This window comes from Cibotium barometz, chromosome 18 (assembly GCF_041138505.1).
Source record: "Cibotium barometz isolate CiBa-2024 chromosome 18, ASM4113850v1, whole genome shotgun sequence".
NCBI lineage: Eukaryota > Viridiplantae > Streptophyta > Polypodiopsida > Cyatheales > Cibotiaceae > Cibotium > Cibotium barometz.
This window is the reverse complement of record NC_141063.1, coordinates 43,971,428-43,984,777: the sequence shown is the minus strand read 5'-3', so window position 1 is coordinate 43,984,777 and position 13,350 is coordinate 43,971,428. Positions and strand designations below refer to the sequence as shown.

The 13,350-nt window shown below is 44.1% G+C and overlaps 1 protein-coding gene across 2 annotated transcripts in view; it reads left to right on the top strand.

Moving 5' to 3' along the window:
- The first annotated feature begins 3,832 nt into the window (after nt 1-3,832).
- Nucleotides 3,833-13,350, top strand: part of ATRX (P-loop containing nucleoside triphosphate hydrolases superfamily protein) — a 134,777-nt gene continuing 125,259 nt past the window's right edge. Inside the window, exon 1 of one of the 2 annotated variants that reach the window (XM_086812638.1) lies at nt 3,833-4,018. The gene's annotated coding sequence lies outside the window, so the exon portion shown is untranslated. The remainder of the gene's footprint in view (nt 4,019-13,350) is intronic. The other variant, XM_086812637.1, reaches the window with a different exon arrangement.

Here is a 13,350-nt window from a genome sequence, read left to right as displayed (position 1 = left end):
TAATTTCAATCCAACTAGTTTGAAGGGAAAGAGAAAAAATTTATTTATTTTTAATGGTTTTAAATTAGTTATAGATGTTAAGGCTGGTTTTGAATTAGTTATAGATGAGGAGGCTGGTGCAGAGAGAAGGAGAATAAAATGGAGAGAGAGAGAGAGAGAGAGAGAGAGAGAGAGAGAGAGAGAGAGAGAGAAAGAGAGAGAGAGAGTTGTATTAATGTCTTCACAAAAGGCCAAAATAACCTATGAGACCAAAATGTTACATCATGTCCATGTAATACATCATCATGGTATTGAAAGTAAAATTAAAAGAAAATATCCGCGAAAAAAACAAAGAGCCTCAAGCTCTCACATCAGCCAAGAATATCTCACATAGGGCACTGTAACATTGTACCCAATGTAGTGAGGCTGACAGGGCGGGAGAAATTCCTGCGGTGGGGGGAAATAATGGCTTTGAGCCTCTTGAGATGACGAGAGTGTGGGTGGTGGCCACTATCTCGGGGGGCATCGGGCTCTACATAGCTAGGTGGCTCTTTTTGATGTCACTCCTCTCTAGCCGGGCTCCTGCATCAGCCTGGAGGTTGGGGGGTGGGTGGATTTGCACTTGGGGCTCCAGCTTAGAGAAGTCAGTGAAAGCTCTTTGTGATGGTCCTTGGGCAAGTGCACCTGGACCATAGTAGGGATTCCTTGTGTTTTTGCAGAGCTCCAGAAGAAAGAGCCCCATGCATCTTTGGTCTGGAAAATCCATGATCCTAGAGAGTGGTGAAAATCCATGATCCTAGAGAGTGGTCAAAATCCCTCTAGGAAGAGGTGGAACCTCCCCTTGATGTATATTGGGCATTTGCATATATTATGAGCCTCTGGAGCCTCTGTATGGCAAAGTTGGCATGCCCTATCCTCTGGTGTAGAGCTGCTCTTGGCCCATATCTAGCTGTCTCCACTTTCAATTGGTGGGATGAGGTGCAGATCTGACCAATCGCACACTGCACCCATGTAGGGTGGGCGTATGATGAAGTCGTCCTCTATCACGTGAAGAAGATGGTCTCTGTAGAAAGCCATCTTTGTCCCTAGGGGTTGGAGGGGTGGATGCCAGGTTCTCACAATGTCCTTCCTGATCACCTTGTTTGTTTCAGATGTGGAACGGAAGACAGAGAGAGATAAGAGATGGATCCTAAGAGAGAGAGGGGGAGTAAAATCTCATATTGGGTTAAGAGAGAGAGAGAGAGAGAGAGAGTTATAGGAAAATCTTCTCTATATTTGCTGAACCTTCTTAAAAAAGATTCTGGTGTTTTTAATTATATTGCTTTTAAAAAGCTAAGACTCATTCAAGAATATTCCTTACTTTTTATTTGATAAAACCATTTAATTATACGACTCCTTTAAGAGTACTCCTTGCTTTTTAATTGATAAAACCATTTAATTATACGACTCCTTTAAGAGTACTCCTTGCTTTTTAATAGATTAAACTATTTAATCATAACTCAAGAGTACTCCTTGCTTTTTAATAGATTAAACGATTTCATCATAATTCATATATGGTATTCACTTCGATTGATTTGTGTATTAATGTCTTTAGGGCAATCGCACAAAATAAATGTTTTTTTATAAGGTACGATCTTTACCAACATAAAAATTAAAACTTTACACTAAAGTCTACTTTAAGTAAAAAGGTTTACACTAAAGTCAAGGAGTTAAAATTTTGAGAGACAAATAGAAGCTTACTTTATTGATTCATAAAAATTTTGAGAGACAAATAGAAGCTTACTTTATTGATTCATAAAAATCATGTTTACATGATGACTTTAGAAACACATATCTTACCAACATAAAAGCATGTTTACAAAGAAGACTAATGAAGACTATAGAATCAATTCTTGCCAACATAAAAAGCATGTCTACAATGAAGACTATGCAAAAACACAAATCTTACCAAAATAGAAATTAAATGTTAACACTAAAGTCGACTAAAAGAAAAAGGAAGCAAAATTTAGAGAGGGAAACACAAGTGCACTTTATTAATCATAGAAAACATGTTTACAGCTAAGTTTACAGAAACCCCAATTGAAGCAAAGAGTGTAACAACATGTAGTTTGTAAAAGCCAACAGAATGTATAGAGTATAGCTTTCATTTACATCAAGTCAAAAGAAGCACACATCCATGGTTGTGCGAGCTGGCAATAAAGGAACAAAGGAATTGCCTATTTGAAATTAATTGTTCTTATAGATTCCCAAAGAGGGACAAACTTGTTGGAGTTCAAGTTTAGGAAGACAATCATAATTAGGGCCTACTCTTGCTTCTTGGTTGCCCATCATCATTCTCTTGTCTAAAAATTTTCATTTTCGTCTTCACAAGTACTAGTGTCTATAAAAAAGATTCTCTCCATGTCCACCATCGATTCACTTACATCCAGTATTTCCACTACCTTCCAAATCGCGGCTACTCTTGTTCTATCCAAGCCATTGCCAATTTTCGGGATGGTTCATGAAGTCATAGGATAGTACTTCCCTGTTCTCAACATGCGAAGGAACGTGGTACTCAATGTGATCCCGAGCTTGTTGTTGATGTAATTATCCATGTAAACGTATGCCCTTTTGAACAAATTCACAAGAATAAGATAAACCTTGTTCTTGAGGCGGGGCCTACCCACAAAGTACATAGAGCCGTTGTCCTTTTGTGATCACATCCATAAATGTTATGAGCCAAAAAAAAGACTCTACACATGACTAATCCCCCTTGAGATTTACATATATCCCATGCCATAGAAGGTGTTAGACGCTTCACAACATCAATTAAAGATGTTGACATTTGTTGTATGATCATTTGAAAGTGCAGATGGTGGAGTGTCCCTCCCTTTTCTATTACAAACTCTTGGTGCACTCCATGCATATAAAGAAAAGTCCATATCCCTGTTGCCCACCCCTTCTGAGACAACAAACCATAGAAAGCATGATTTGCATGCATGTAAGTAGCATAATGAACTTTGGAAGAAACAAATGAATGCATGTAACGAACCTGACGACCTTGCTTTCTTTTTTATGGAGTGCAGTTTTTGAAGCTCGATATCACCCTCTGGGAGTGCAATGATCTTGGGATAGTCATGATCAATGTGCTTTCCACACGGTTTGGACCGTTCAATAATTGAATTCGAAGCAAGTAGAGCGATGCAGCAGGGATGGAGAAGCCGTTATGAAGGAGTAGCTTCCATGGGATGGTTGGTGATGTTGAACCAGCACACGCCTCTTAGAACACATCACAAAAAAGAAGGAGAAGCACACATATCAAAGAACACATGCAACAAACGCAGATAAATAACCCACAAAATAAATAGAAATAGACTTGTGTTGTATTACCATGTGCTCTATGTGCTTCATTGCGAGCATAGCGAAGAAAGGCAACCATGACCAAAGGCATATGAGACCAGCAAAGGCATATAAATAACCCACAAAATAAATAGAAATAGAGTTGTGTATTACCATGTGCACTATGTGCTTCATTTGTGAGCATAGCGAAGATAGGCAACCATGACCAGAGGCACATGAGATCAGCTACCCTCAAGCGGTCCATGAATGGATCACGTGAAAACAATGAAGAGGTCACCATCATTGGCATGTACAAACGTAGCAGAAATAGAAAGAAAGGTGCATTACACGATGAGCAACCCTCTCCATGCAATTACAACAATTGGCATTCATGATGAAAATACAACCAAATTATAAGTTTTCTAACTTAACAACTCAAAAAGTTTATTACTCAAAACTTCAGCCTAACCAAAGAAAACTAATTGATTGAAAAAAAAATGCTGGTGCCTTATTCATCTTACCACCCTATCTTTACCAACCGATGGTTATAAAATCATTGAGAAACTTAAACTGATACGGCTCCATAAAAACTAATCATGAATAAAAAATATTTTTTAATCACGAAGTATTCATATCGGCGGTAGTAGATCCTTCTGTTTTCCGTGAATTGTTGGTTCACACGGCTGCAGCTCGAACGCTGCCAGTAACATCTGCTATCCAGGTTAGTAGAGAGAGAGATGGATGGCAATGTCAATTTTCTGTTTGAATAGCCAGTTAAGAGCACATTCCTTGCTGAGCGCTTCCGCTTGACCTGCCATGGAAGACCTCGAGCAGTGTGTGGTTGTGCGATCGCTCTCTCACAAGCCACTTTTGCGGTTCAATCCGTAAGTTTAAGTTAAGCGCAATGCCGTCGCATTTGCTAAAAAATGTTTCTGCACATCTCTGTGTTTTTGAAACCTCTGGGTGATTTCGTGCTGCAAGCAATGAACCTACCTAAGAAGGTGGGGCAACTCGCCCAAAATCATTGAGGATAACAAAGTGTTCCTTTTAGATGATGGCAAGGAGTTCATGTGTGCTCTCTTTTGAATCAAATGGATTTAAAGCATTTTTATGGATTAGGTCCAATATGAGTATGGCAAAAACTATTTGCTGGGATGTGCCTCACCCTCATGCCATGTAGGGTGTCTATATGAAGGAGAACAGGACATGTAAAAAGGGATACATGTAGAAAGAACAGAGCCTGTGATTGCAGGTGAGAAAAAGCCTTGGAACCTCAATGGGGTCAATTATGAATAAATGTGGCCAAGATTGCTTTATCCAAGAATCAGAATAAAAGTGGTTACAGGAGAATTTTGATTGGATGCCTGGGAAATTTGGAATAAGAACCTTACTTCAAAGATGTGGGAATAGAAGAACTGGACACTCACTATCAGCTGCATGGGCTATGCTTATTGGACATGCATAATGGCATGGTGGGCAGCTTTTTCATACGTGCATTCTGTACGCATATGGAACAGACTGGTCTGGACAGTACATTTGCTATAATTCTGTATGCTCACAGAATTAAAACGTTGCCCGTTACAGAGTATGCACTGTCTTCCGTGGTCACCTACAGCAAAGAAATCTATTCGTCCTGGCAGCCGCACACGGAAACGTTGAAGATACCTGTGTGTAGGAAAGACATGCCAGCTCGTCTGTGGTATGAGGTATTAAAGATCATGACCTTGGTCTTGCCGAGATTGACCGTGAGGTCTCTCTTGTCACAAAACCCGTGCAATGCATCAAGATGTCTTTGTAGCCCCTTTGCTGAGTCAGAGATAAGGAAAACGTTGTCCGTTCCAATGCTTTTGTGAGATTTTGTGCGGAACATGGCATCAAGTGGGAGTTGGCCAATACAGGTTCACCGTGAGAGAATGGAGTAGTTGAACATAAGAACAGGACTGTGGTGGAGATGGCGAGGACGGTGCTGGAGCATCGTGATCTTTCTCGTCCGCTTTGGGGAGAGGTTGTGGCTATGGCTATGGCTGTCCATATCCTCAATCGTTCTCCGACGACTTCAGTACCGAACACGACTCCCTTTGAGGCATATTTTGGCAGGAAACCTGATGTCTCCCATTTCCGTGTGTTTGGGAGCGATGTATATGTTTGCATTCCAAAGAAGTAGAGGGGGAAGCTTGACTCAAAGTCCCAAAAGCTTGTCTTTGTGGGATATAACTCTTTCCAAGGAATACAGGTTATATGATCCAGAGAGGAACGAGGTTGTTGTCAGCAACTATATATGTACATCATGTCAATGCTTATGCAAAAACCCATAACTTGGTCCCCTTTCAATGGTCCATCTCCATAACCGGGAGATGCCATGGCTATAAATAACGTCTTTAACAATTTATGCCACATGTAAGGGGTGTTCACATGCCCCACACAAAAGCCCTAATGTTTGCTCCTTTTCACAACTTAAGCATGCTATATATATACATCATATGAAACCTAATGCAAAGCTCTATCTCCTAGCCCCTGTTCCCATGTAAATGGTCCATCTCCATACTGTCCCTTTACAAGCTCACAATCGGGAGATGACCATGGCTAAAAATAGCATCTTTCACATGAGCATCCCTAGACCCATGTTAGGTTGGCACCACGCACCGAGGGAGTCCTCCGAAAGAGAGCACAATTCCTCTAGAGAGCCAGACGCTTGCGATTCTAGTGACCCAGACCCTACACTCGCCAGTTGCTTGCTTCAACAATACAAAGAGGCAACCTAGACCCAGTCCTCTGAAAGAGAGCACAGTTCCTCTAGAGAGCCAGACGCTTGCAATTCTAGTGACCCAGACCCTGCACTCGCCAGGTGCTTGCTTCAACAATAGAAAGAGGCAACCCCACACATGGTGAATACCTAGTTCCCATGCAAATGGTCCATATCCATAAATGTCCCCTTCCGTGCTCACAACCGGGAGATGACCATGGCTAAAAATAGCATCTTTTAGATGAGCACCCCCTAGACCGGTGGTAGGCTAGCACGGAGTCCTCCGAAAGAGAACACAGTTCCTCCATAGAGCTAGACGCCCACGATCCTAGTGACCCCCCTGACCCTGACCCTCCAATCGCCAGCTCCAAATCCGGGGCTTGCTTTAGCAACACAAAGAGGCAGGTGAATATTGGAGCCAAGTACACAGTTCATGAGGAGGGCAACTCCACGTGGTGAATATTGGAGCCAAGTACACGGTTCATGAGGAGGACAACACATCAAAATCTGGACACATGAGATTCTTTTGCTGCCTACATTTTTGTACAAAAGGGTCCAAGTGGTACGTTGACCCTATCTATTCTTTCGGCCTCTAGGGCAAGCCTTGGGTACTTGTGGGGATCCATGTGACTGATGCGATGGAGGTATGTGACTGTCTCGAAGAGTGCATCAACTACCATCGGGGCTGCAGCAAACTCTGCCTGTATAATCTGGTGTGGGATTGATGGTTTGCTGTGGATCATACTGGAGAACATCATAACTTGGGGCCTCTCAACTCGTTGCCAATCCTCATCTGATAAATCTGGCCCCAGAAGGCTGCTCCATACATCAAGGCTGGTGTGACGAAGGTGTCAAAAAGCCAACCCTTTGTCTTGGGCTCGTGGAAAAGTGCCTTGAAGCACTCCCGCTCAAGTAAGCTCAAGGTTGCATATCCCCGTCACTCTGGCATGTGCTGCGGGAAGCATGGTGAAGCGTGGGCCACTGAAAGTGACACCAAGGTAGACATAGGAAGAGACAATCTCCACAGGATCCTCTCTGTTTGCGACGCTCAATCTGGATGTGAAGGGGCAGGATGTATTGAAGACCATTATCTTGGTTTTACCAAGGTTAATAGAGAGGTCCCGCTGAGTACAGAAGTCCTGTCAGCCCCGCCTAATCCGTCAATGAAGCTCGAGATCTGATCAATATAGAGGCCAAAAAAGAGTGGTGATAGAGGGCAGCCGTGTTTCACCCCAGTAGTGCTAGAAATTTTTTGCGATGTACCTTCTGGGGCTCTCTCTCGTCTGGTGATGGACTCATAGAGGGCCATGATGCTCTAAACCATGTTAGATGGGACTCCTATCCTCCTGTAGACAGTGTAGGGGTGTGAAAACTAGCCCAAAAGGGCATTTTATTTGGTATTTTTGTCTTGGCTAGCCGACAGCCTGGACTTTGGGTTGGTTCTTTCTCTCAGGGAGGACAGGTACCACCATGGTCATCCAGAGATCCATTGTCATCAACTTAGTTGTTGGAGATCGTGTCAGGTTCGTATGTACCTTTGAGTGCTTATGTTCGTAATACTACCTGGGTGTCTTCTTTTGCAGCACAAGTTCAGCATATGGTACCAACAACTACTCTCGATCCTTGGAGTAATGTGAACCCGAATAGAGGAGGGTCTAGGAGCAGAGTACGCTCCCAGACTACTGGTGTACAAGGAGGTAACACTGTTTTCTCTTCTGGTTCACCTTTTATTCCTGTTCCTAATGTATTTTGGAATACTGCACAACCACAAGCACAAAACCCTCCCACCCAACCCATGTTTCTTCCTGTTGGTGTTGGCATGCAGCCATTACCAGCCGCACCACCATAGGGACCTACGTATGGGTTTTACCCAACACAGGGATCTCTAGGCACACTGTCCATTGGCACTGTATTGCCACCCAACATTCGGTAATTTACCAACCCATCACAGGCACTACACTAGTACCAGCTTATGTGCCTACTTAAGGATTTGTGCCTCAGCTAGGTTTTCCACCTACGCCGAGTGCCCAGTCTTATATCACATCGTATGGACTACCCTCGCCAGGTCCTACACCTGTGCCGGGTATAAGTGGTTATTTTGGAGTTCCACCTAACCCTCTACACTCTGGATATGGGTACTAGCCATCTTGGACCCCACCACCTCCTTTCCTTCATGTTAAGGTTCTTGGAACCTGGTGAAGGGATTTGAACCGAAACCCCACTCCTCACTAGCACCTCCTGAAGTCATCCGCTATTGCGAAGCTAGGAATGCCACTGCCATAGTGGAGCTCATGCAAGGCCTTTTGCTAGAGTTTCATTCACAACTCCAGCAGCTCCCCTGTCTCTGACAGATGGGCTCACCTTTCAGAGAGATGCAGCACGTGATCGCACGCATTGCATTGATCTCGAGCATCAAATCCAAAAATTCTCTATTAAAGAGGGGGATGACTTGAAAGTCAAGGTTGTTCAATACGGACACCTTAATGCGGAGCACGCTGCCACTGGCTCCGCCAAGTCTCAGGAAGACCAGGTCATCACATTACTGAACAAGTTGTCACCTAGTTTCTTAACTTTTGTCACACAGACCATTAGTTTAGAACCTATGCCTAACATGTATGAGTGTGAGTGCCAGCTCTTGCGCTTCGCTCATTTGCATGCCAAGAAGTCTTCTTCCTCCTCTACCCAAGAGGGGACCCTTGTTTCCAATACCACCTCTTACCCACAAAGGGTAGCAAGGGAAGGGGAACAACAACCTAGTTAATCAAGGCAAACCACAAGGCAACACCAGTGATCCCAAAAACTCTACGTCAACACCCACTCCCTATTGGTAGAATATTGCTAAAAAGAATAGATACTACACTCATTGCCAAATGTCTAGACTTGTTGATGATGAATGTGGCATCAAAGCCAGGGAAACAGAGGCACCAACCCCAACACCACTAACTCGAATCACCAAAACAACCAAGGTGGTGGCAATGCCCCACATTGGTGGTTGAGAGGGGGTAATACTCCAACACCTACACTGCAGGCTCCTCCACCAGGGAACCAACAACAAGGCATTGGTATGCATTGGCCTAGATCTTCTCAGCGGCGAACCACTGGTTAGGTCGCACAAGGTCCACCCCCTCGTGAGTATCCTTTGCCACGTCAGAAGGGATGTCTGATTGGTCATCACTTACACCACATCCTGGCCCCTCAAGCCAATGTTGCTCAGGCCACATTTGAGGTTGACTCTGGCCACTCTCCCAAAAGGAAGAAGAAACAATGGGCTAGACGAGGCAGTTAGCGTGTGGAAGCTTCTGCCCTCATTCAGATCTGTCAGTTACTTGATGATCCACCTATGCCCATCATCGAAGCCCATCCAACTCTTCTCTGTGGCCATCGGGTCTCTTGGATAGTTGACAGTGGAGCTACACACCATATGGCACGCAATACCGACATTTTCATCTTTCAGCGTCCTAGTAAGGGTGAAGTTCGATGTGGCAACAACACATTGATGCCCATCAAATCTATTGGCACCATCTTATTTGACACAAACATAGGCCCCAACCAGGCAACCTTGGACAATGTCTATCTTGTTTCTAACTTGGGCCTCAACTTACTTTTTGTATCCCAGCTGATCCGACTCGATCGTGGAGTTTACTTCAACAATCTCGTTGTTGCCTGAGGTCAAGCACATAAGGATGGCTTATACCAGACGTCTACTTTTTTTATGTAGGCCATTTTTCCAGGGTTTTGAGTTTCATTGGGTTCGTGCCTATGCTTTCCAAAGAGCCAGATTTGTGCTCGGAAATGCCTGTGCGTTGCTAGCTCCTTAAAAGGGAGGTGTTTCCATGGCAAAATTGCATGTTCACACATGTTTGCGTGCTTCAAACCGTTTTTGCGTGAATTGTTTTCATGTGATTGCCTGCTATGTGTGTCCAGTTCACAGGCGGGGGATGCCCACCTGTGAACGATGCTTGTGCCTTGTCTTCTGACGTGGTTTGTGGCATGTGAGCATGTGGTAAGTATTGTCTAAACCTTTGTGTTATTTTAATGTAAGGTTTACTTTATGGGTTCACATTTCATTAAAACCGAATTTATTATGTGCCTGGGGCCCAACTTCTAAAGGGCGCCCCTCTCGTGTGTGTAGAATGGTGTGGGCACCCAGCCTGCCCCTCTTGGGCACCCACACTTTGGGTTAGTGTGTGGGTTGCATGCCAAGTGGTTACCCCACCTCAATGTTGCATGCTTCTCTCTCACTCACCACGTACAGCAAGTCGTCGACTCTCCTGCAAGCATAATCGTGCAGTTTGAAGTGCTGCATTTCCTGCAACATGCTGTTGGACACTGCCTTCTAACCCTGCTATCATATTCACCATCTCAAAAACGTCTCCCTACCCACTCTCCATCTGCTGCCCGTGGGTCCTTTTGCTGGCCGTACACTCTATGGCAGTTGTATAGCTGTACGGAGCCTGCCTGGGTGGTGTGTACCTGCTGTCCAGCCCCTTGGTATTGCTACACACTGGTTTCGATGCCTGTTTGGTGCCTATGGTGCCTACTTTGTACCTGTGGGCTGCCTGTGTGCGAGTTCTTCAGAGAACCAATTTTCCCATCACCGCTGGAAGAGAAGGCCATGTGCTAGTACTGGAGCGCCAATGACACGCGTGGTCTCAGAACACTAGTGACATGCTCTCTCTCATCCACAAGAACGTCAGGAATTTGCTGTGACCAGTCTTCTTTGATGGAATCTCTACTCTGATAATGTACCCTGACATTCCTGTTTGGTAACATGTTTTTATTCAGTTGTGCATGGAAAACTTGGCATGAATGCCTGTGGAACTTTGTATAAAATAAAATACTTCAATAATATACATCAGTATTGAGGGAGGGTCAGCTCTTTCTGGCCCTAGTGGTGGTGTACATTGAGTGAAGCGTTCACAAGTGTTACTATTTACAAAGCGTGTCCAAGAGTGTTCACTTGTCCGGGTGAATTACAAGGGCCTACTATAATAGAGCCGACTCATGGCAACCTTAGGCTTGAGGAGGGAAAAAGGGGGGGGGGTGGGAGGATGGGGTGTCTGGGTTAATTACAAGGGCCTACTGTAATAGAGCTGACCTGTGGCAACCCAGACCTTAGGCTTGGGGGTGGGTGTTTAACTATTTATGAAGCGTGTCCAAGAGTGTTCTCACTCGTTCTCCATCTCGGCCTAACAGTGGTATCAGAGCTGGGTGTCGTCATTTGTTACTGGGCAGTCGTTGTTGATTCTGCCGCCCAAGCCTGAAGTGTGCCATTTTGCGTTGCGTTCTGCCAACTCCAATAGCTCTTCCCCGCCTTGCTGTTGCCTGCGTCTGGTTCAGTAGAAGCACCCATCAACTCTACCAAGTTGCTGCCTTGTTTTGCCCTGCAGAACTGGTTACTCACCACGAGCGTCTATTGTCTTCTTTCTGCCACAGGCTAAGTAAATGATAGAATCTTGCAGCCTGTCACACAGCTTTGTCATCAGTGGTTCTGCATGCCTGAGCCACACCATCAGTAATCAGCATTCAGTCAGCAGATCACTTGCAACAAATAAGTTGTCAGGTACAAATCAGCTAAGTAGTTTTAAAAAAAATAAAATAAAAAAAATTAGGCCTTTTCAAAAATTTCAGCAATTTGCAAAAAGTAAAGCCTTTCTACACAACATTTTGGGGCTTATCTGAAATTTCTGCAAATAGCAACAATTGGAGCCATTTTGCCGGCAAAAGGTTTTTTTGTTTGGGATTTCTCTGAGAGATTTTTCTTGTGAGGATTAGGCATCTATAGGCACTCTAGTTCTTGTGCACATATCTTGGAGCTTATTTCTACTCACTCAAGCATACACCTTGTTTTCTGTTATACTTTTGTGATCGCATCTTTTATCTCGTCAAATCCCGGTGCCGTGTGTGCACACTCTAGTTTTCTCTTGTGTTTCCCGTAAGATTTGAGTGCATAAAAGTTCTCATCCAAGGGGGGGCTTTCTTGTTCATCGCACCTCATACTGCTTTGAGAAATTCCGTATTGTGAGAATGTCACAAAGAGCATTGGTTTTTGATTTTTTTTGGGGTTTAGTGGATTCACGACAATCGAAGATGGTCTTGAGGGTCCCAACTACTCACTGTGGAGCTTCATGATGAAGAGCCTTTTGATAGTCAAGGGGCTGTGGGAGATTGTTATACGAGGCAAGAGCCTTGTCCTGCAACGTTAGCAACGACAACCTCTTTGGCAACATCAACCACACAACCGACTCCACTTAGTGAAGATCAAAGACGGTGGGATGCACATGATGCCCAAGCAATGACCTTAATCGCTCTTTCAGCCAAGCGATCCATCATTCCTCACATCTGATCCTGCAGCCCTGCAAGAGCTGCTTGGGTGGTCCTTGAGAACATGTTTCAGTCCCATAATGAAGCATGAGTTATGTATCTGATGCGGGAGGTGGACAACTTGACCATGAACAAGCGAGATTCCATATAGGATCACCTTACCAAGGTAACAAACCTGCAGAATATTAATGAGGATGTTGATAACACCACTATCCTCAATTCCTTGAGTCCTATTAGAGTTTTCACACTTCTTTGAATCTCTCTATGAGAGGAGGAGGCAATCCTACTACCTTTGAGGAGCATGTTGGATTACTCCTACATGAGGAACGGACAAGGAAGAATAGATCCAGAGGTGATGCCAGTAGAGGGGACCAAGCCTTCTACTCTAGTGGCAAAGGCAAAGTGGGCTTGTCACAGGGTCACACCAAGAAAAACAATGGAAAGTGTCATTACTGCCACAAGGTGCGGCACTACATCGAAGAGTCTCGGAAGTTGAAAGCTGATAAAGATTTGGCAAACTCTGCCACCTCTACCTCCAATGACAAGAAGCAGTAGCCAGAAGAAGCAAACATAGCCCATGATGAGTGGGCTTTCTAGCCACATTATCATTATGGGGGGAATGTTAAATATTAATAATGATTAATGGGGGAATAAACAGGTGTTAGGTGGCGGTGTAAACTGTGTATGTGTGAGAACAGCCCCTTAGAAGGATCTTATGTAAGCAATGATTTGTTAAGGTGACACCTCTCCTAGGGACACTTGGCATCATGCCTTAACATGTGGCATGTATGGTGGCAGCATATGCTCACACCTTGTATAAGGAGGTCTCTCCTATAAAAAGGACCATTATTATAATGCAAATTATGCCTAATCTTTCTATCTAATCTCATGCCCTTGTTTAATCATCTTGTGATAATGCCTGATCCCATCTCATTAATCAATTGCTAATCCTATTTTAATCTCCATCTTGCCTAACACATGCTTGT